Source organism: Erinaceus europaeus, chromosome 11 (genome assembly GCF_950295315.1).
Source record: "Erinaceus europaeus chromosome 11, mEriEur2.1, whole genome shotgun sequence".
Lineage (NCBI taxonomy): Eukaryota > Metazoa > Chordata > Mammalia > Eulipotyphla > Erinaceidae > Erinaceus > Erinaceus europaeus.
The window spans coordinates 28007118-28031193 of NC_080172.1; positions in this window are offsets into that span (position 1 = coordinate 28007118).

The following is a 24076-nucleotide window of genomic DNA, read 5'->3' on the forward strand; positions in this document are numbered from 1 at the left end:
GGATCTCTAAAGACAGAACCTTCAGTTGAAGTGACTTATTCTCTCACATTGAAAACTTCCTATATCCACTAAGTAGAGAGCATTGCTTATACATTCTGTGTTCTTTCTCAGTATTTTTTCTTGGTGTTACCCTCCCTTCTACCTAAAATTTAGACACTGATTCCATTCTATTTTCAAGCTGTCTTTTTTTAACCAGAACACTGATCAGCTCTGGCTTATGGCGATGCTTGAAGCTAGGAATTTGGAGTCTCAGATTGAAAGTCTTTGTGCATAACCATTATGCTCTCTATACTGCTCACTAGCCCCTCACCCCTGCCCAAAATGATCTTTTTTACATACTCCAAGTAGCAATGGGCCCTGTTTTTTGTTCCACCTGAAGATTAACACATAAGAACACATCATTTACTTATATCAAGAAGACATGCAAATGCTACTTAAGAGTTATAAAGGTTGGCAAACGACCACTGATATTTTATTAGTTTGCTCCAAGACAGCTGAAAAGTTAGACAGAAGCAGGAAAAACAAACAACACACAACCAATTTGATTAATCTCATTATAAACTTTACCATAATGCTCAACAGAGTCCAAGAACATATATTTTCTAGAGAGCATGCTTAGGGTGTTTTTTATTCCTTTCTATTTTTTTGTTTGTTTGTTTTTGCTTTCAGGGTTGGGTTATCACTGGAGTTTGTTTGCCTGCATACATGATAAATCTACAACTCTTATTAGCCACCTTTTTTACTTTTCTGCCTCGCTCTCACCCTTGACTTCCCTTCCCTTTTTCTTTTTCCTTCCTTCCTTCAGTTTTTTTTCCCTTCCATCCTTCCATTTTTCCTCCCTTCCTCCCTTCCTTCCTTCCTTCCTTCCTTCCTTCCTCCCTTCTTTTCTCTTTTTCTTTCTCTTGATGGATAACACCTTTGTTCAACCAGGTGTACCAGGAGCAGGCCCTGGTCTTAGATTTTCTTATAGTCTATACTCTGCTATAATGTTCTAATAATACAAGTGCCTTACTTCTTACTTCATTGAATTTGGGTTTTTCACTTACTACCTAAAATGAAAAGTCATCCTCTTCGTTTTATGTTATACTGTTAAACTGCTTTCCTTCCCACCCACCCCTCCACCCTTTTTTTTTTTCCTTTTCATTTTGTCACTAGGATTGTGACTGAGGCTTGAGGCTTACACAGCTCCATCATACTAGTGACCATTTATTTTATTAATTTCATTTTTGATAGATGTGATGTGGGGAGAGAGAAGGAAAGGGAGAGAGACAGAGACAGAAGCAGACATGCAGCACTGAGTCACAGTTCCAGAAGCTTCTTCCCTTTAGCTCAGGATCAATGTCTGGCTTAAATCCAGGGCCTGGGGCATGGTAACATGCGCTCTACCGATGAGCAGCTGCTTAGACTCTCATTTTACATTATACCACGTATTAGACACTGACACTTTCTTACGTATTCATACTTTTATTGGATAAAAAATGGTAATTGTGTGTGAATTTGTCTGAAATGTCAAAATATGAAAAACACTTGAAATATCTCTTTTCAGTTTTGTTGGGAAAACACATGAGTTTTATGTTATTTAACTAAACATTCAATTGAGCATAGCAATTAAGTACTGCTTCAACTACAAAGCACTTTCTAATGTATGTATTCAGAGTTCCATTGACGTGAGCAATTTAAAATTCATTCATTTAAAATGGAATTCAAGATTGCATTTAAAGAAATCATAAGCTTATTGAAATTGAAAAGTTGAAAATAAGTGAAATGATTACTAAATACTAAGAAAATGAGATCTCTTGAGAGGAAAAATGCATTCCCCCCCCCTTGATATCTATACTTTCTTCAACTGAGGTACAATTCTTCCTCTATATCACCTTTGGAGTAAAAAGAGAGAGACCGAGACAGACAGAAAGAGAGACAGAGAGAGAGAGGGAACTCAACAGGAAAGAAAAGTGTGACAGTTTTAAGTCTAACATAATGTTAAGACTTAAAATAACTGAACATGTTCATTTTTCAATTTGCCTTTTTTTCTACCAGAAAGTGCTACTGCTAACGCAGAATGTGAACTTAACAAATAAAGATGTACCTGTAGCATGATATCTTTATCTGTAAATCACTATTAGTAGTATTCTCTCTGTCTTTGAATATGCACATAAATACTCACACTGATAACTGTTTAAAAAATACAACAAATATAAAAAAAAACAACTTGACTAAGGTTAGTATGGTTTAATTAACAAATCATGATCAGAAAGCATATGTGGGGAATATCTGCTCCAAGGAGCAAGTCTAGTTCTAGAGTGATTAAGGAACCTACTTTGCCCAGTTCAATGAATGAGTGAGTATTATTGTATACTGATCTTATAAATTTCTGGTTTTCTAGACACTTAATGCGAGTAATATTTTCCATGTTGTTATTATTATTGTTTTTGTTACTTTTATTATTATTTTCCTCCAGGGTTATCCACTTCTCCTGGAGGCCATTTTTTCCATTTGTTGTTGTTGTTGTTGTTGTAGGGTAGGACAGAGAGGAATTGAGAAAGGAAGCAAAGATGGGGGGGAGGGCTGCAGACATGCTTCACTGCTCTTGAAGCTGCCAAGCTGCAGGTGGGGAGCCAGAGGCTCAAACTAGAATCCTTGAGTGGGTCCTTGTGCTTTGCACTATGTAGGCTTAACCTGGTACACTAGCACCTGCCCCTTGCCCTCTTTTTTTAAGCCTGTGTTTTTTGTTTTTTTCCTTATATCTATATAGCTATAACACAATTCTAAGGTGAGATTAATGTTACAGTGTATTAAGTTTTTGCCATTTCCATTTGGTCAAGACTGACCATAATTTATTAAACAAACATTATACTTTCAGTTCTAACAAAGCAAAAAAAATTAAACCATAGTTTTCTAAGGCATCACATTTGAATATTGGCCAAATTTATTTCACTTCCCCGGATCAAGAATAAAGATGATAGCATGTATACTGCTGTTTTTTATTTTAAAGGTGTTTATTACAGTAAAGGAAAATATATCAATTAAGTACTGAAATCAATTTTATATAAAATACTTATAAACTGTTAGAACAAATTAAGTCAGGAAATATAAATGCTGGAAGTGATAACTAGCTATATAAAAATTGATATTCTATTAATTAACATTTAATAATTTTATCCATGATTTGATACTTTATAAATAATTAAAAAATATATGGTTAAATGTTTTTAATTTAGTAAAAAATACTGTTATAACAGCATCAGCTTCTTTCATATTAGCCAATTATTTGCGTGATTTCCCAGCATATTATTCCCAAGTGCATATAAAAGAACACGACTCTTTTAGTTTGAAGATACATAGAGTCATTAGTGTCACTTCAGTTAAATCAGGCCCCACAGGTATAACTTGCTTGTCAACATTACCCCATGCATTAGTTAGGTTAGTGTAGGTCTAAGTTTTCCATTCACTCTCTCGATACCCACCTTTAAAAATATATATTTAATTATTTATTCCCTTTTGTTGCCCTTGTTGTTTTATTGTTGTTGATGCCGTCGTTGTTGGATAAGACAGAGAGAAATAGAGAGAGGAGGGGAAGACAGAGACGGGGAGAGAAAGACACCTGCATAACTGCTTCACCACTTGTAAAGCGATGCTTCTACAGGTGGGGAGGCAGGGGCTGGAACCAGGATCCTTATGGTGGTCCTTGAGATTTGTGCCATATGCGCGTAACCTGCTGCAATACAGCCCACACGGAATACCCACCGTTTAAATACACATTCATGTATATTAAAGACACATGCGCATGAGTTTGGACTACAGAGCAGGCAAGATACCTCACTTTAATAGTGCGTCTGTTTTGTCATTCTCATTACTCTGGTTTAAACCCTGCCCCTACTGTACTCTAGGAAGCTTCTGTTTTGTGGTTATCTTTCCCTCTCCCCCTCTGACTCTTCTTTCTTTCTTTCCTTCCTTCTCACTATCCAAGTGAGCAATTTCACCAGACTACTTACACATTTAAAATTTTTTTCGATATTTATTTATTTTTGTTGCCCTTGTTTTTTTTTTTTTTTTTTTACTGTTGTAGTTATTATTGTTGTTGTTGTCATTGTTGTGGATAGGACAGAGAGAAATGGAGAGAGGAGGGGAAGACAGAGGGGGGGAGAGAAAGACAAGACACCTGCAGACCTCCTTCACCATCTGTCACAACAAGATAAACACAGACTTAAAGTGAAAGGATGGAAAACTATCATACAGGCTAACGGACCACAAAAAAGGGCAGGAAAAGCCATGCTCAACTCAGACACGATAAATTTTAAATTAAATAAAGTAATAAAAGATAGGCAAGGACATTACATAATGATTAGAGGATATATCAGCCAAGAAGACTTAAAAATCATTAACATCTATGCACCCAATGAGGGACCATCCAAATAAGTCAAGCACCTACTGAAAGAATTTCAAAAATACATCAATAGTAATACAATAATAGTGGGAGACTTCAATACCCCACTCTCACACTTAGACAGATCAATAAAGCAGAGAACCAACAAAGATAAAAGAGAATTGAATGAAGAGATTGACAGACTAGATCTCTTGGACATTTAGACTCCTCCACCCCAAAAAACTGGAATACACCTTCTTTTCAAATCCACATAACACATACTCAAGGATAGACCACATGTTAGGCCACAAAAACAGCATCAATAAATTCAAGAACATTGAAATCTTCCCAAGTATCTTCTCAGACCACAGTGGAGTAAAACTAACATTTAACAACAAACAGAAAATTATTAAAAGTCACAGAATTCGGAAACTAAACAACATACTCCTTAAGAACCACTGGGTCAGAGACTCACTCAAGCAGGAAATTCAAATGTTCCTGGAAACAAATGAAAATGAAGACACAACCTATCAAAATACTTGGGACACAGCTAAAGCAGTACTGAGAGGGAAACTTATAGCCATACAATCACATATTAAACACCAAGAAGAAGCTCAAATGAACGACCTTACTGCACACCTCAAGGACTTAGAGGAAGAGGAACAAAGGAACCCTAAAACAACCAGAAGGACAGAAATCACTAAAGTTAGAGTAGAAATAAACAACATCGAAAATAAAAGAGCCATACAAAAGATCAATGAAGCCAAAAGTTGGTTCTTTGAAAGATTAAACAAAATTGACAAACCCCTAGCCAGACTCACCAAACAAAAAAGAGAGAAGACTCAAATTAATAGAATTGTAAACGATGGAGGAGATATCACAACTGACACGACAGAAATCCAGAGAATCCTGCGAAACTTCTATGAAGAACTATACGCCACCAAGCTAGAGAATCTGGAAGAAATGGAACAATTCCTAGAAGCATATGCCCTTCCAAAAGTGAACCAAGAAGAACTACAAAATCTAAATGTACCAATCACAGACAAAGAAATTGAAACCTTTATTAAGAACTTCCCCAACAACAAAAGTCCTGGACCAGATGGCTTCACAAACAAATTCTACAAAACTTTCAGGAAACAGTTAGTACCCATACTTCTTAAGCTTTTCCATAAGATTGAAGAAACAGGAATACTCCCTTCCACCTTCTATGAAGCCAACATCACCCTGATACCAAAAGCTGATAGGGACAGAACAAAAAAGGAAAACTACAGACCAATATCTCTGATGAACATAGATGCCAAAATATTAAACAAGATCTTGGACAAGTGGATACAGCAATATATCAAAAAGATTGTTCATCATGACCAAGTGGGATTCATCCCAGGAATGCAAGGCTGGTTCAACATCCGTAAGTCAATCAATGACATTCACCACATCAATCAAAGCAAAGCCAAAAACCACATTATTATCTCAATAGATGCAGAGAAAGCCTTTGACAAAACCCAATACCCATTCATGCTCAAAACTCTACAAAAAATGGGAATAGATGGGAAATTCCTGAAGATAGTGGAGTCTCTATATAGCAAACCTACAGCCAACATCATACTCAATGGACAGAAGCTGAAAGCATTCCCCGTCAGATCGGGGACTAGACAGGGCTGTTCACTATCACCATTACTCTTCAACATAGTATTGGAAGTTCTTGCCATAGCAATCAGGCAATAGAAAGAAATCAAAAGAATATAGATTGGAAGGGAAGAAGTCAAGCTCTCACTATTTGCAGATGATATGATAGTATACATAGAAAGACCTAAAAAATCCAGCAGAAAATTACTGGAAGTTATTAGACAATATAGCAAGGTATCAGGCTACAAAATCAATGTACAAAAATCAGTGGCATTTCTTTATGCAAATACTAAATCTGAAGAAGAAGACATCCAGAAATCACTCCCATTTACTGTTTCAGCAAAATCAATCAAATACCTAGGAATAAAGTTGACCAAAGATGTGAAAGACTTGTATGCTGAAAACTATGAGTCACTACTCAAGGAAATAGGAACTTATACCAAGAAATGGAAAGATATCCCATGCTCATGGTTTGGAAGGACAAATATTATCAAAATGAATATTCTCCACAGAGCCATATACAAATTTAATGCAATACCCATCAAAGTTCCACCAAGCTTCTTTAAGAGAATAGAACAAACACTATAATCATTTATCTGGAACATGAAAACACCTAGAATTGCCAAAAGCATCTTAAGGAAAAGAAACAGAAATGGAGGCATCACACTCCCAGACCTTAAAATACATTATAAAGCCATCATCATCAAAACAGCATGTTACTGGAACAAAAATAGGCACACAGACCAGTGGAACAGAACTGAAAGCCGAAAAATAAATCCCCACACCTATGGACATATAATCTTTGATAAGGGGGCCCAAAGCATTAAATGGAAGAAGGAGGCTCTCTTCAATAAATGGTGCTGGAAAACTGGGTTGGAACATTCAGAAGAATGAAATTGAACCACTTTATCTCACCAGAAACAAAAATCAACTCCAAATGGATCAAAGCCCTAGATGTCAGACCAGAAACAATCAAATACTTAGAGGAAAACATTGGTAAAACACTTTCCCACATACACCTCAAGGACATCTTTGATGAATCAAACCCAATTGCAAGGAAGACTAAAGCAGAAACAAACCAATGGGACTACATCAAATTGAAAAGCTTCTGCACATCCAAAGAAACTATCACAAAAGCAAAGAGACCCCTCACAGAATGGGTGAAGATCTTCACATGTCATACATCAGACAAGAAACTAATCACCAAAATATATAAAGAGCTCAGCAAACTTAGCACCAAAAAAGCAAATGACCCTATCCAAAAATGGTTAGAGGTTATGAACAAAACATTCACCTCAGAGTAGATCCAAAAGGCTAACAAACATATGAAAAACTGCTCTAGATCACTGATTTTTAGAGAAATGCAAATTAAGACAACACTAAGATACCACCTCACTCCTGTAGGAATGGCATACATCAAAAAGTGTTGTTTTCGACGGGTTATGTTGTTTTCGCCAGGCTAGCTTCACCGGCGGGTAACAGACGACCAGGGACTCATGGTTAAGCTGTCAGCAGTATCTCTTTATTCATGCAGGACGCATCGCAATCTAAGCGGAGCTGAGCTAAACTAAAGGTAAAGTACTCTAAAACTCACAATGCTGTCTTTATATATACTTCCCAAGTAGGGTGGAAACAGGATGTGACATAGAGAAGGTGGAGAGAAAAGTGACTGGCGAAAATCAGAGTGTGACAAGGAGGGGGCAGATTAGGCGAGAATCCTATCACTGAACCACAAATGCCCTGGAGGAAGGGTGGAACTTGTTAACAGTGGTTATGTAAATAGAATGAAGTGGTTATGTAAATAGAATAGTGTTAAGCAGGGGGGATTTAAACCAAATGAAACAGAAAGAGTCTCATGCATACCAACAAAAAAGGACAGCAGCAACAAATGCTGGAGAGGTTGTGGGGACAGAGGAACCCTTTTACATTGCTGGTGGGAATGTAAATTGGTCCAGCCTCTGTAGAGAGCAGTCTGGAAAACTCTCAGAAGGCTAGACATGAACCTTCCATATGATCCAGTAATTCTTCTCCTGGGGTTATACCCCAAGGACTCCATAACACCCAACCAAAAAGATGTGTGTACTCCTATGTTCATAGCAGCACAATTCATAATAGCTAACACCTGGAAGCAGCCCAGGTGCCCAACAACAGATGAGTGACTGAGAAAGCTGTGGTATATATACACAATGGAATACTATGCAGCTATCAAGAACAATGAACCCACTTTCTCTGACCCATCTTGGACAGAGCTAGAAGGTATTATGTTAATTGAGCTAAGTCAGAAAGATAACGATGAGTATGGGATGATCCCACTCCTCAACAGAAGTTGAGTAAGAATATCCGAAAGGGAAACTAAAAGCAGGACCCGACCAAATTGTAAGTAGGGCACCAAATTAATAACCGTGAGGTAAGGGGTAGACATGCAGCTTCCTGGGACAGTGGGGGGGGTGGGAGTGGGTGAGAGGGATGGGTCACAGTTTTTTGGTGGTGGGAATGGTGTTTATGTACACTCCTAGTAAAATGTAGTCATATACATCACTAGTTAATTAATACGAGAGGAGGAAAATCAATTGTATGTCTCAAAGTTTCTCAAAACACAAACTGAATCTTTTCAATATATAGGCTGTGTAATTGATATGCAGACTCTCTCAAAAGCCTAGACCAAGTAGATCAGAAGCAACCAATAGCATAGCTATATACAAGATACTGGGTACTGTACAGCAAACCCTAACAAAAGGACTTTTCAAAGTTAACCCAATTACCAAATAATGTGATGATAACATTAACTATCGATTGTCTTTTTGAACCCAAAGACAGCAGGTATCTCTCATCTCCACTATAGAGCCCCTAATTCCCCCAGTCCTGGAACCCTTGGATAGGGCCCACTTTCCCGTATGCCTCTCCCAATCCATATCAAATAATATTGCATCTGCAGATCACAACCTAACCAACACAACGATTGCCACCTCAACATGCTTCACGTGCCCAGAGACTTCACGTGTGGAATGACAACCCTTCAGCTTCATTATTCAGGTGATACCTTTCCTTTCGTAGTATACTCTAATTCTATCTCAGGTGGTTCACTTTCTAACAAAGTCCCAAAACCTAGATATACACCAGTTTCTATGAGAGAGAACATATGTTCACATGTATCCGTAAACTACTGCATAATATATACCTGATAGCAGAAGTACACTAGAGTTTGCAGTGAGTATCCCCCTAACACTTCCTCCCCACTATTGCAAGCTTTGGGTCTATGATTGCTCAACAACTTGTTTGGCTTCGTATGTTAACTCTCTTTTCAGTCACCAGGTTCCAGATGTCAACAGGATGCTTGCCAGGCTTTCCTGGACTGAAGACCCCACCCATGTGTCATGGAGCTCAGCTTCCCCAGAGACCCACCCTACTAGGGAAAGAGAGAGGCAGACTGGGAGTATGGACCGACCAGTCAACGCCAATGTTCAGCGGGGAAGCAATTACAGAAGCCAGACATTCTACCTTCTGCAACCCACAATGACCCTGAGTCCATGCTCCCAGAGGGATAGAGAATGGGAAAGCTATCAGGGGAGTGTGTGGGATATGGAGAATGGGTTAGTGGGAATTGTGTGGAATTGTACCCCTCCTACCCTATGGTTTTGTTAATTAATACTTTCTTAAATAAAAAAATTAAAAATATTAATTAATTACAAAATAAATAAATAAATAATTCAAATAAATAAATAATTTTTCAGTATTTTTTTTGTTGCCCTTTTTTTTTTTTTACTTTTGTAGTTATTATTGTTGTTCTCATTGTTGTTGGATAGTACAGAGAGAAATGGAGATAGGAGGGGAAGACAGAGTGGGGGAGAGAAAGACAAGAAACCTGCAGACCCCCTTCACCACCTGTGAAGCGACTCCTCTGCGTATGGGGAGCCAGGGGCTAGAACCAGTATCCTTAATCCAGTCCTTTCTCTTGTGCCACGTGCACTTAACCTGCTGCGCTACCACCAGATTCCCCACTTACACATTTTAATAGAAATGCTGTTTTAGTACTTTGTAGCTAATTTGACAATCTATACTTTGTTTCAAAAATCTCAGCAATACTCCTCTCCAGATATAAATAGTTATATCTACAGTTTACATGTTCTGTGATTCTCCACTAGATGCAGGTCTGGGCCTTTTAATAGGTTTTTCTTTCCCAGGTAATTCAGGGTTTTAACATTAAACATTGTCATGTCCTATCATGTAGCACATTGTAGGCAAAGTTCTTGGTAGAGCTACAAATACAGAATGGGACACCAAAAAAGACTTTTTGAGATTATGCAATTTTAAAGGTACATGTAAAGCATAATAGAATGCATGTGTGGACATCAAAAAGATACTATATATATTTCTTTGTCATCTCTTTCTATATATAAATATATTTCTTTGTCTATTTTCCTTGGTTGGCTCCTATGATACATGAGATTTATTTTATACTACTCATGATAGTGGTTTAAAACCTTTGACTGTGGAGGTATAACCTTGTTTTACTGATAAAAATAAGCCTTAATATTTCTTCTTTGCTTGTAGGATATAGATAAATTCTAGAATTCCTAGATGTTCTAATGAAATAGGCTGAGCTGCCAGGAGTGTCATATTGCAAGATAAGAACATGATACCAAGAATCTGTATACCAAATACTGTATTGCAAATAATACACTATCTACTCCATGTAAAATCAGCTTCTTATTTCTATATTTGAGCTACTATTTTTTTTACTCTGCAATATCAGTAGATGACTTAGGTAACTAATTTCTTTTCCCCTGAGCCTGTATAGATGGATTATTTCAGCATTGTTTTATGAAAGAGATATTGAGTCATCAGTTACAAAGAGAAAAAAATCTAATTATACCTTGATAAATGGTTGCCATTCAGATTTACAGAAGATAGTCTCTATCATATCTGACTTGTCTTGAATTGACAAGAATGAGTTAAGAAAAGTGGTGATTTTAAAAAGCAAGACAGTTGCAAAAGTGTAGGGACCTGGGTGTTTTTAGACCACTAAAGGAGTTACAAAAGACTGTGAAGTTATTGCAAATTATAAAGCTATATGCAATAACTTTGAAACTTGTTTCAGAAATCACTTAAAATATCACAGACACGCTAATATCTTAGGCGCATCCTAATGCAGTAAGCTTTGAGGAATGAATCAAAGGCCTTTCTCATCTATTGTAATACATTCTGATTTGGGCTGATTATTTTTTAATTTCCTTAAGTTTACTAAATAAAATAAGAATAGATGTGTGCTTACAAAATCGAAATAATTTGAAAAAGGACACAATCTTCCTTTGTGTTTCAAAATCTTCTTTCTTTCTTTCTTTCTTTCTTTCTTTCTTTCTTTCTTTTCCCTCTTTCTCTCTCTCTTTTTTATTCTAAACAGATTTTGACTTACAGATAAGGTTAATTTACTTAACTTTACCCATGTGTCAACAACTACTTTCAACCATCATCCCTCCAATAAAATAAAATAAACTCCCTCATAAAAGAAGACAATGAAAGTAAAAAAAAACAAACAAAAAAAACCTATTAGGTGCAAAATGCCCAGGTGTGCAGGTATGGGGGAGGTTGGGAGAGAAGTTCAGAATGAAAATAACCAAACCAGAATCCTTGAGATTGGTAAAGTGTGTGCTCCACTGGGTGTTGTTTTCAAGTCCCAACACTTTTTTAAATTCTATGCATCAGCTCTTTTTCTCGAAAGCCACCCATTTGCATTAAAAATTATCATTTGGAGGTTTAGATATATCTATACATAAGCTATATTGAATTCCAAGTTTAAATTCTTGAACAAGAACAATATAAAACAAATCTTTCTATATGATGATTTTTTTTCATGTAAAATGGAATGGTTGTTTCATGTCTTTGCCTCTCTTCATCTAATTTGTCACATCTTCTGACTAGTTATAATGACAGTTTTAAAGAAAAAAGATTCAGGTGATGCAAGGCACGTCATCTGGTAGGATGTGTATTTTACCAAACACAGGGTTCAGGGCTCAATTCCCCAGTTACCATAAAGGATCACCTGCACAAGGGGAGTTCCACTGATGGTTCTGTGTTGTCTCTCCTCTCACTATGTCTCTCTAGCTCTCCATCTGTCACCCTTTAGCTGGGGGAAACACACACACACACAATCCAGCTGCAGCAATAAAATTTTGCATGCATGGGTAACCTTAGTGACCATAATTAAAATAAGTTTTTTTTCATTTACATTCAACACCTTTCAAATTATCAAAATTCAGGGTTCAGGCAGTGGTGCATCTGGTTAAGCGCATACATTACAGTTCACAAGGGCCCAGGTTCAAGCCCCTCGTCCCCACCTGCAGGTCAGAAGGCTTCACAAGTGGTGAAGCAAGTCTACAGGTGTCTCTGTCTCTTTCCCTTACTAATCTCAATTTCTCTGTCTCTATCCAATAATAAATAAAGTACTGAAAAAATAAAATTAACATCTTTAATATAGTTTTCTATTTTGTTTACCCTATAAGTTCTACTTGTACAAATTGGTCTTTTCCTGTGATACAAACCTTCCTACTTTTGTTCTTATGTATTCACTCCAGCCCTTCTTCCTACCTTTTAAAATTTTACCCATTCTCCACAATGATTAAAATTATGTTTTTATTTGTGTGTAGTATCTTATTTTTCTTGTGTCATGATATTTAATGATATAATAAAATATGTCTGTGAAACCATTATTACAAAATATTGATTCGTTTTTGGGGTACATGAAATGATGACACCTCAAATTTCTCTATGTGACATTCAACCTTTCTGACTTCAAAAACCTCATTCCTATCCCATAAATGAAACCTCAATAAAATATGTTTGAGATTTGTTTTCCAACCCATTAATTCTTGTATGCTCAGCAGCTCCTTTAAGTTTTACTTGAAAATTAAACAATTTTTTCTTACCTTAACTTTACTCACTGCATACCTTTAGCTTTTTCTTTACTACACAGATTGATTAAAAAAAAATCCATTGACTTTACAAAATCTTTCTCCATGTCAGTGCGAAACAGTTGTTTACTGAACAATCCTAGACTCCAGCGGAAATTTCCTTGTGATTATTTCAATTTCTGTTCAATTTGCTTATTATTTCTCTACCTTCAACCAAAATTTATCCAGTACAATTGCAGTGGAATATGTAATATAAAAGGCCATTTTTCCACATAATTTAGATTTGATGTTTTAGTGGCCAATACTTAAAACTGTAATCATCAGATTAAATTGCAATTTTAAAATATAAGTTATGGGGGCAGGTAGTGACACACCCAGAGGGTAAAATATTTTATCATGTTCAAGAACCAACTTTGAAGTCCCCAGTCAATACCTGGTGGGGTCTTCAGTCCAGGGAAGCCTGGCTGGCTTCCTGATGACATTTGGAACCTGGTGACTGAAAAGAGAATTAACATACAAAGCCAAACAAATTGTTGAGCAATCATGGACCCAAAGCTTGGAATAGTGGAGAGGAAGTGCTAGGGGGGTACTCACTGCAAACTCTAGTGTACTTCTGCTTTCAGGTATATATTTTGCACTAGTTTATGGATACGTGTGAACATATGTTCTCTCTCATAGAACCTGGTCTATATCTAGGTTTTGGGACTTTGTTAGAAAGTGATCCACCGGGAGTCAGGCTGTAGCGCAGCGGGTTAAGCGCAGGTGGCGCAAAGCACAAGGACCGGCATAAGGATCCCGGTTCAAACCATGTCTCCCCACCTGCAGGGGAGTCTCTTCACAGGCAGTGAAGCAGGTCTGCAGGTGTCTATCTTTCTCTCCCCCTCTCTGTCTTCCCCTCCTCTCTCCGTTTCTCTCTGTCCTATCCAACAACGACGACAACAACGATAATAACTACAACAATAAAACAACAAGGGCAACAAAAGGGAATAAATAAATAAAATAAAATATATAAAGAAAAAGAAAGTGATCCACCTGGGATGGAATTAGAGAATGCTATGAAAGGAAAGGTCTCACCCGAGTAATGAAGCTGAAGGGTTGTCATTCCACATGTGAAGTCTCTGCACACAGTCTGAGCTGAAGCATGTTGAGGTGGCAATCACTGCATTGATTAAGTTGCGATCGGCAGATGCAATATTATTTGATATGGATTGGGAGAGGCATGCGGGAAAGTGGGCCCTATCCTAAGGTTCCAGGACTGGGGGAAATATAGGCTCTATAGTGGAGATGCGAGGTTCCTGCTGTCTTAGGGTTCAAAAAGACAATGGGTAGTTAATGTTATCATCACATTATTTGGTAACTGGGTTAACTTTGAAAAGTCCTTTTGTTAGGGTTTGCTGTATAGTACCCAGTATCTTGTAAATAGCTGTGCCACTGGTTGCTTCTGAGAGATTGTATGTCTTGGTGCGGTGATTGTCTTGTGAGGCTATTTGATAAAACCCAAGACAAAATTCAAGCCAGAAGAAGGAAGATAGTAGAATAGGAAATATACTGTGAAGGAAAAATTCATGGATAAATTATATTAGGAAGAGTTGGGTCTATGCATTAAAATGCTCAAGACATTCAATCTATTTCCCCTTTCATACTGATTAAATAGTGATTTGTAAGACTATACATTAATAGGAGTATTAACAGTATTTATATGTTTTTTCCATATTTGGGAGCTACTCTATGCCCTGGTTCAGCTTTCTAGTCCTATTTCTAACTCTGACACCATCTCCCCAGACAATCCTCAGGGAAAAATAGCTACAGCTAAGACGAAAACAAGGCCAAAATTAGTGAAGTCTTGAGCCTCTTGGAACATACCTAAAATAGGATTCCTAGCTTCTTCCAACATGAAGACCACAAATCTCATCTGTTATATTTTTACTGTTAGGTTTCTTATTATTAAAAAACATGTTCTGCTTTATATCTTAATAGTTTTAAACCACCAGGTTGCAGATGCTACCATGATGCCAAACAGACTTCCCTGGGTAGACAGCTTCACCAATGTGTCCTGGGACCCCTCCTCCCCAGAGCCTTGCCTCACTTGGGAAAGACAGGAACTGGCTAGAGGTATGGATTGACCTTTCAACACCCTTATCCAGTGGAGAAGCAATTATAGAAGCCAGACCTCCCACCTTCTGCCCCCCATAGAAATTTCTGGTCTATCTTCCCAGTGGGATAAAGAATACAGAAACACCCACAGAGGCGAGGGTATATGGAACTCTAATGGTGGTAAATGTATAGAATTGTAACCCTCTTATCTCACAATCTTTTTGTTCATTATTAAATCACTAATGAAAAACAAAATAGGTGTATTGCACCAAAGTAAAAGACTCTGGGGTGGGTGGGGGGAGAGCAGAGGTGCAAAAAGGATGACAGAGGACTTAGTGGGGGTTGTATTGTTATATGGAAAACTGGGAAATGCTATGTATGTACAAACTATTGCATTTACTGTCGAATGTAAAACATTAATTCCTTATTAAAGAAATTAAAAAATAAAATAACATAAAATTAAAAAAAAGAGTTGGGTCGAAGTTTCCTCTTCCTTAGTTCAAGGTTTTTAACGGCAGCATTTTCCTTCTACTAATTTTTAATTAAAAGATAAATAAGAGTGGAAGACTTGACTGGAGAAATAAATAGCATGGGGGTGGGGTTGGGATGATGATGAGAAAGAGAGGGAGAAAGAAAGAGAGAGAGAGAGAGGGAGAGAGAGGCAATTCTAGAGAGGCGATGAGTGAATAAACTGAGTATTTATTTAGAAAAATAAAAAGTATGTTTGACTAAGTAATTAATAAATCATTTTTAAGGCTTTAATTCAGAATTCCTAGTTTCAAGATAAAAGAAGATGTACTATGTTCAAAATATTTCTCCCCCTTTTGACTAATAGAACTGTCTAGTTTACACAGTGGTCTCTGAAAAACTCCTTGACAGAGAGATGTTGGTACTGGGTCCTGGGCCACCTAATTATTTATCTTCTAAGGCCAGTGATTAGATAAAGATAGTCAAGTAAAGTAGATAAAAGAGTCATGAATTGAAATAAAATTTCTGGATTAAAAAACTTGAGCTTCTTTACTTTTAACAATCTCTTTTGTATTTGCTAATCCTCCTGCTTAATTATATCTAGAGTGGAATATAGTAGGTATGGGTGAATTCAACTAAAGGGCAGGCAGGAGAATCTAAACAGGCAAGTTGTAGAAGGTTTAACTTTGAAATAAATTCTAGTTTCTAACACTATAAATTCTTAGAAAAGGAAGTGTATCATTTTTAAAGGTTAGCATGAATGATTCTGATTCCTCTTTACCCTGGCCCCTATTTGCCAATATTGAAAGGGAAATGATGAAGAAGCATAATCGATGTTTACAATACTATCTAGAATCTTCAATGTAATTGCATACAATTTTTGGTCAGATGAAAACATATGATCCAAAATTTTACTAAGAATTTTCATCTCTCTACTCTTCTACATTCATATTAGTATCCAAATATCTGAGACTGTATGAAACCTTCAGAATTTCCTTGACTTGGAATACTACTGGGTCTCATTATCCACTTTAATTTAAAGTTATAATTAGCATGCACTTAAATTCATATACTTAAACATTTCCCTTTTGAAATGTACAATCCAATGCATTTTTAATATACACATAAAGTTTTATAACCATTGGTTAAAATTATTTAGAGTGTTTTCATTCACTAGCAAAGGAAATGCATAACCAATGTCCCTATTATAGTTCACTTTCTAAGATTCACATTTATTTATTTTATTTGGTATCAGTGATTAAATCAAGGTCCTCCTTCATGGTTAGTACTCATAAAGCATATATATATATATATATATATATATATATATATATATAGCCACTTTTTATATGTATTCTGAGAAAGTGCAACAGTAAAGCAGGAAACTCCACTTTACAATCCATAGAGTTGCATAAATCCCTGTCTTTGGTGCTTTCTTGTGTTTTTATTTGTTTGTTTTCCTCCACTGTTATTGTTGGGGCTTGGTACCAGCACTACAAATCTACGGTTTCTGGTGGCCATTTTCCCCTTTTTATTTGATAAAACAGAGATAAATTGAGATGGTGGGGTGGGAAATCAAGAGGGAGAGAGAAAGATAGATACCTGCAGACCTGCTTTATCTCTTGTGAAGTGACACCTCCCTTCTTGTGGGGAGCAAGGGCTTGAAATCCAGATCCCTGCATGGGTCCTTGCACTTTGTACTATGTGTGCTTAATTGGGTGACTGTGCCTTTTTTCTTTAAGAGTGAGACAGAGAAAGAGAGAGAGGAGACATCAAAGAACACCCATGAAGCTCCCTGGTTGCCATCCATGATGTTTCTATATGGTGTCAGAACAGAAACTCAAGAGACTTGTTTGGCAAGATGTATGCTTTACTGGGAAAATTATCATATTTATTTTATCATTGCAATGATTCTCTTTAAAGATTAATCAAATGTTGATTGATTTATCTAATAAATAATTTTAAGAAGTATACTAGACTAGATATAGACAAGCTGCAAAAATTCCTCTTCACATTTTCAGTCTATTTTAATATATCTTTTAAACATAATTTCATTTGATAAGATTGAAAGAAAATGGGAAGGAATGTGAAGAAAGAAAGGGACAGATGGACAGAGAGATACCTGCAACCTGCAATACTGATTCCCTCTTTATTAAGCTTCCTCCTCTGAAGGTAGGGACTAGGGGTTTGAACCTGTGTCTTTGACTATGGCAACATATACCCTTAACCAAATGTGTTACTGCCCAGTCACCACACTTTTATTCTATATCCTTCTCTATTTGAAGATAGCACCAGTAAATAGAGACCTAAGAAATAATTTGTAATGTTCTATTTCTGAGAAATCTGGGTACTAGTATTTAAAAATTCTTATTAACAATTTTGTCATCTTACCATTTTTCTATTATTCTTTAATATTTTGTACTTCATTTTATCTATTTATGTATTGGATAAAGACAGAGAAAACTTGAGTGGGAAGGAGAAATAGTGAGGAAGAGAGATAAAGAGGGACACTTAAGGCACTGATTCAACATTCATGAGATTTTTCCCCTTACAGATGGAGTCCAGGGTCTTGAACCTGAGTCCTTGTGCATTATAACTAATGTGCTTTTCCAGGTACACCATCAACCAGCCCCTACATTACTATTATTCAAGATGATATAATAATGTTTGTACATGTACATACACGAATATTATGCATATGAAAGATCAACAGATAATTCAGATTCATAATATAATTGTGATTATAAATTTAAAGTATAGTAGAAGTTGAAATCTGTTAGTGAAAATATAATTTTATGTAACTATAATATAACTCCAAATTTATGAAAGTTACTTTCTATAGAATACAGTTTATGAGTGAACACGTACATTTTTGCATCAAAAGCAATGTATCTTGAGGATGAGAGTAGGACTACACATTGCCATGTATATAGATATACACTATTATTTTCATGAAAATAGTTAATGAAAGCAGTTTAAGTGCTCATTTTAAGACAAATAGCTAGCCAACAAACATTCATTTATTTATTTACTTTACGGTTTATTTTATAGTTCCACTAGGGTTGCTACTGGGATTCCATGCCGGCACAACAAATTCACAGTTCCAAGCAGCCATTTTGTTCCATTGTTTCCTTTTTGATAGAGACAGAAACTGAGAGGTAAGAGAAAGACAGAGAGGAAAAGAGAGAAAGTCGCTTGCAGTACTGCCTTACTGTTCATGGACACACACACACACACACACACACACACACATACACACACACACACACACACACACCCGCCCGTGCCACAGGCGGGGACTTGGACTTGAACCAGCTTCCTTGCAAAATGAACATTTATCAACTAGCTATTTTGTCTTAAAATGAGGACTTAAACTATTTTATTTATTACTTTCATGGAAATAGTAGTGTATATGTAGATATTCAAATGTTGCTGAGAAATGCCTTCTCTGAATTTCAAATGTGAACTAGGATACTTCTTGAAGATATTATAGTAGCAAGATCATAAGAAAATTATCAACTATTTCTTATATGGAGAATAATTTTAAAGCTTACAAACTAAATATGCTATTTTCAAAGGAGTTGGAAATGTGCAATTGTCATGTATTCTCTAAAATAAAAGACTATCCCACTATTACATGCAAGACTGAAAATAGTAGGAAGGTAATTACTATGGCTTCAGAGGCATCCTTCATCAAATGTAAAGGTGAATGTGACTTCATCCTAATGGAATAATAAGAAAAGATTTATCAGACAGAAAATGAAAGCAAACAACAACAAACCTAAGTTAGGGTTATTTCTACAAGCAATCATTTCAGAAATAGACCTTATTTTATCTATTCATTAGGCAACATGTTGAAATAATAATAGAATTGTGTTTGACTAAAATGTGTGATAATTGCTATGGTGAATTCTTAGCTTTTAAAAGGAATATCTGTTTCTAAATTGTGGGGGGAAAGTCAATAATAGCATTGCGCATCTTTCCTTTTTACTCCTAATCTGTTCACATAATGCCTCTCCCAATCCATATCAAATAGTATTGCATCTGCCGATCACAACCTAACCAACACAACGATTGCCACCTCAACATGCTTCACCTCAGACTGTGTCCAGAGACTTCACGTGTGGAATGACAACCCTTCAGCTTCATTATTCAGGTGATACCTTTCCTTTCGTAGTATACTCTAATTCCATCTCAGGTGGTTCACTTTCTAACAAAGCCCCAAAACCTAGATATACACCAGGTTCTTTGAGAGAGAGCATATGTTCACACATATCCATAAACTACTGCAAAATATATACCTGAAAGCAGAAGTACACTAGAGCTTGCAGTGAGTACCCCCCTAACACTTCCTCTCCACTATTCCAAGCTTTGGGTCCATGATTGCTCAACAATTCAGTTGGCTTCGTATGTTAACTGTCTTTTCAGTCACTAGGTTCCAGATGTCATCAGGATGCCGGCCAGGCTTCCCTGGACTGAAGACCCCACCAATGTGTCGTGGAGCTCAGCTTCCCCAGAGACCCACCCTACTAGGGAAAAAGAGAGGCAGACTGAGAGTATGGACCGACCAGTCAACGCCCATGTTCAGCGGGGAAGCAATTACAGAAGCCAGACCTTCTACCTTCTGCAACCCACAATGACCCTGAGTCCATGCTCCCAGAGGGATAGAGAATGGGAAAGCTATCAGGTGAGGGGGTGGGATATGGAGATTGAGTGGTGGGAATTGTATGGAATTGTACCCTTCCTACCCTATGGTTTTATTAATTAATCCTTTCTTAAATAAAAAAGGAAAAAAAATCTGTTCACATAAAGAAGATATTATCTACAAATGTTGAATAATAGAAGTTTAAGAATAAGTTTAGTGGTATCGGGGGGAGGGTGGTAGATAATCTAATGGCTATGCAAAGAGACTCTTATGCCTAAGGCTCTGAAGTCCTAGGTTCAACCCCCTACACTATTATAAACCAGAGCTGCTCAGTGGTCTGGTTAAAAAAAAAGACAAAAGTTTAAGAATATAATATCATTTATGCATCCTAAGATGATATTTATATTTTCTCTTCTATAACTTTTTATTGCAAGCACTTTTATTGATTTTATTTTAATATCAGATATATAGTTATAGAAAATATTATCAAAAATATTATATAGTCTATTCAATTTATTTTAACCATGACCCTAACATTAAATAGCTCACTTATGTAGTGATTTATATGTAATTTGTTTACATGTAATTATTTGTGTCAGTTTGTAGGGAGAAGACTTTTAAAAATGCTTTGCGGTAACTGCTGGAACAATATATAATATTAACTTTCTTTTCAGTTCCCTCTGATGGCTTCAAAACTTTGAATCAGTTTTTCTCCTTCCTTCCTTCCTTGTATTTTGTATTTTTCTTGTCACTGGGGTTATCTCTGGGACTACGTGCTGGCTCCCAGTGGCCATTTTTTCTTTCTTTCTCTCTCTCTTTCTTTTTCCTTTTCTTTTTATTTTATTGGATAGGACAGAGAGAAATTAAGGAGGGGGGATAGAGATGGAGAGATAAAGACAAACGCCTGTAGACTTGCTTCACTATTGGTGAAGCTTGTCCCCTGCAGGTGGGGAGCAGAGGCTTCTACCCAGGCTCTTAAACATGCTAATAGGTGTGCTTAACCAGTGTGCCACCCCCTGGTTCCTGATGACTTTTTTCAAGCAAACACACAGAGAGACAATAGAAAAGAGAGAGACATAACAGCACCAAAGCATCCTCTAGTGACTATTGTGTCATATAAGGAATAACTTAGAAATACTGTGTAAATTAAAAGTACATGTGGAGTTGTAAATCTCTTATTATTGATAAGACATAATTTTAATAATCCTACCACTTCAGTTACATTAGAAATTGGATACTTTGGTTATACTTTTAATTAGAACAACATAATAAGACTATTTGTTGCCACCAGGGTTATAACTGGGTCATGGTGTTTACACCATGAAACTACTGTTCCTGGTGGCCTTTTGCTTTATTTTTTTTTGTTGTTGTTGTCTTTCTATTTCTCTCTTTTCCTCTTTATTTCTTCCTTTATTTTTCTTGATAGAGACAGAGATGAAGGGAGATAGAGAATTACTTGTGAATTTCCCCACACACAACCACCACCAGATGTGATATTAAACCCAGGCTCCGCACACATGATAATCTGTATTCTCTGCTATGTCCCAGCCTCAACAAGAAAACTTTTAAGTTGAAATAATAGGAAAGCAGTACATATACCAGACAATGATGTTCATTATATAAAACTAAGAATTTCAAGTTTTGAAGTACATATTAATAGCGATAGTGCAACAGTTTTTTGGTAGTTGGTAGTTAAAGGTATAGTTGAATTAATCAGCTTGCAACAAAATAACATCAAACCTCACCCCTAACTAATCCTCTCATGTGTTAATTTATCCTATTATTTAACTGCTTTTTATTATCTTTTTTAAACATGCATTTATTTATTTATTTCATTTTGTTACCTTGTTGTAGTTATTGTTTTTGTTACTAATGTTGTCATTGTTAGGTAGGACAGAGAGAAATGGAGAGAGGAGGGGAAGACAGAGAGGGGGAGAGAAAGATAGACACCTACAGACCTGCTTCACCACCTGTGAGGTGACTCCCCTGCAGGTGGGGAGCTAGGGGCTCAAACCGGGATCTTTATACCGGTCCTTGTGCTTTGCGCCACATGTGCTTAACCTCCTGACTCCCAACTTTTTGCTATATTTTATATAAATAAAGTAGTGTAAGGATTTCATTGAATGGGTCTTTAATGGTTTCTAAAATGCTTAACTTAGACCTTACATTTAATCCTCAAAGAGTGATAGTAAAAATTATCAGCCTATGTTTTAAAATGTGAGGACTGTAAGTCAGCAAGGACAAATAATTTGCCCAAGGTCACAAAACTAGAAAGTGAGAGTACTGGGACTTCAGCTGAGGTCTTTTGATTTTCTCCCCACATTCTTTCTCTTATGTGCCAATCAACTGAATACTGTGGGAGAGTATGCTTGTAGCAGGATGATTTGTATTTGTAATTTGAGATTCACTTGTAGTTTAATAACATTGCATGATTGCTGGAGAGAAAGACATGGTGAAGTGGGTAGGTCCTACAGAAGAAGGGCAGACTTAATAACTGTGATTCCAGGGGGCACAGTTCTTGTGCTGAAACTATCATTTCCCTTGATGATGACATTAGAGGTTTATTCAGCTGAGAAAATGATGGCCCTAGGAAAGTTCTCTAAGGGTTACCTTGAGCTTTAGTCACTTTATCAAATAATTAATATTCTATTCTGAAATAAAATATGATGTTTCCAAAAGCATGTCTAAAGTTGCTGAAACTTTGTAAAGCAATCCGATTAGTGTTAATTCTGTTTCTGTTTGGTGCATTCTTTATTTCCTTTCCTATTGTTTTTTTTTTAATTCCCAGTAGTATTATTTTTCCTGTGAACAGATAATGTTTACAGAAAATCTCATTTTAAAAAAGTCACAGATATAGCTATGTGTGAGTGAAAATGTATTGCACAATCATCTTTTGTCAGCATACCATAAGCCATTAGGAAAAAACAAAATGCAAAAGAATAAGGAGCAGACAAACAAAACCTGGAAGTGATCAACATAAGATTGTGTGAACAGACTGAATAGATCTAAGAACAGTGATAAAAAAAATGTGAAATAGGAACTAGGGTAGAAATAACACTTTAGGATATCTGTTTGCCACTTCCAAATACCTCTATTCACTTACTTTTTGATTCAGTGTTTTGCTTTATTAACTAAGACATTAAAGATACATATTGAAAAGAGGGAGAGAACAAGAGCATTATTTTGGCACAAGTGATGCTTGATGCTAGAGTTCCAACTCTCGGCCTCATGCTTGAGAATTCAGCGTTCCATCTACTGTGCCTCATACCAGGTCATGTCACCATCTATAGTAAAGCATCACTTGGGAGGGGCCAAGAGGTGGCACATGTGGTTGAGAACCCTGGTTTAAAACCCTAGTCTCTACCTGCAGCTTCAAGAGCAATGAAGCAGTGCTGCAAGTATCTCTCTCCTTTAATTTCCACTTCCTGCTCAATTTCTCTATCAATATAAATATATTAAAATACTATTTAGGAAATGTATACAATTAGGCATGTACACCAAAAAGTGGTTAACCTAACAAAGAGTGGGGTTTGTGACATGAGTCTGTAAAATTAAAATTATATGATGGACTTACCTATTTTAAATCACCAATTACTGCTTCGAAATCATCTACTTCCTTTTCAGATTCCTTAAGTAGCTCCATTCACATTTCCTCTAACAAGATGAATCATGATAGCATCAGCTATTGAGAGAGATCAATGACCTTCATAAAGAAGCAGGTTATTATGATGAGGATTGGCCTTTTTGACTAGAAGTTGTGAGACAGAGAGTAATAGAAAGAGAAGAAACCAAAGCAGTGAAAGAAACAACAGCATTTGTTTCAACACAGTACTGATCAGGATGGAATTGGGATTCCATATATAGGAAAGCAGCTCACTATTCAAATGAGCTATATGTTTTTCTGGCTCAAAGAAGCAAGTTTTAATTGGAAATGTCCAGAACTAAGGACAGGTAAAGTGAGCTTGATTTAAA